Below are 1,128 nucleotides of genomic sequence, written 5' to 3'. Positions count from 1 at the left end.
GCTCTGCTGGTTTTAATACTTCTCACTGTCTGCTGGTGTGTTAGGTGAGGATGAACACTGTTGTCTCTGTGAGATCATTGAAATTCAATTTAGAATTTACACACTAACCAGACATCACCTGTTCATGTTTGTATTCACTCTTTTCATAAACCAGAAGAAAGAGGAACTCTCACCAACCTTCAAGAAATGAAAATTTGGATGATTTGGAGGTGATAAAAATAAAATACAGTTTTAGTACAACACAAAACATCAGCCTTCCAAAAATACATCCAAGTCATTTTTAAAGAGATGATACATTTCTTATTCTTCACTAAAATCAGATCTTTATTCTTTCTTAGTTTTTTGTCTTCTTTTAGTTTTTCTTCTGCTGACACAGAAATATTTTTGTACCTTATGGTTTAAAGGTCTATTTCTTTGTCATAAATCTTTTCTACAGCAACAAATAATAGACCAGTCAGCCTTTTTAAAAGCTTTATGATAGTTTTTTAAAATGTCAGAGCAAATTATTTAAACAGACTCACTCACATAGTTTAACTCATATTGAATATCTATGAATACAAGTTTGAATCTACTATTTTGGGCTAATTCTACCATCCAGCTGAGCTCTTAGTTGAAGGATCTGCAGTAATTTATTCATTACTGTAAAAATAACAACAATCATCATCATCACTGAAAATGTAACTTCTCTGTTTCTTTGTTATCATTTAAACTTTGGTCCCCAGTATGACGACATCACAGCTCATGGAGGAGAGCAGGACCTGAACTACCAAAGACTCCACGTCTACAAGAATGAAACAGATTCTCTCTACTCCACGATTCCTCCATCTCAGCCCCGAAAACAACATCATATCCACTACACTCCTGAGTATGTCTGAAACAGTAATTACACTGTAAATGAGGGCTATATTGCTACAAAACTGTAGATTATTACAGACTGGGCTTTATAATAATCTGAATAAGATCAAAGTGGATTATAGAGTTCATTACTTTGTATTTTGAATATAGAGGGCTGTGAGCTCCTTTCCAGATTCACTGGATCAAATAAGGAAAATGTTTTTGTTTTTGTCTTATATTTCACATAGTCAGTCATTTTTTTATGAACTAGATCAAAGAGGACTTCCAGACAGT

At 33.5% G+C, this 1,128-nt stretch overlaps 1 long non-coding RNA gene across 1 annotated transcript; it reads left to right on the top strand.

The window, feature by feature from the left end:
* Positions 1–1,106, top strand: LOC121814059. The gene is made up of 3 exons (XR_006054035.1): positions 1–44; positions 155–209; positions 723–1,106. It is a non-coding gene; the product is annotated as an uncharacterized LOC121814059 (long non-coding RNA).
* The last annotated feature ends 22 nt before the right edge of the window (positions 1,107–1,128 follow it).

This window comes from Haplochromis burtoni, unplaced genomic scaffold (assembly GCF_018398535.1).
Source record: "Haplochromis burtoni strain Fernald_Lab_line unplaced genomic scaffold, NCSU_Asbu1 Contig_6895, whole genome shotgun sequence".
NCBI classification, from domain to species: domain Eukaryota; kingdom Metazoa; phylum Chordata; class Actinopteri; order Cichliformes; family Cichlidae; genus Haplochromis; species Haplochromis burtoni.
This window is presented reverse-complemented; position numbering and strand designations above follow the sequence as displayed.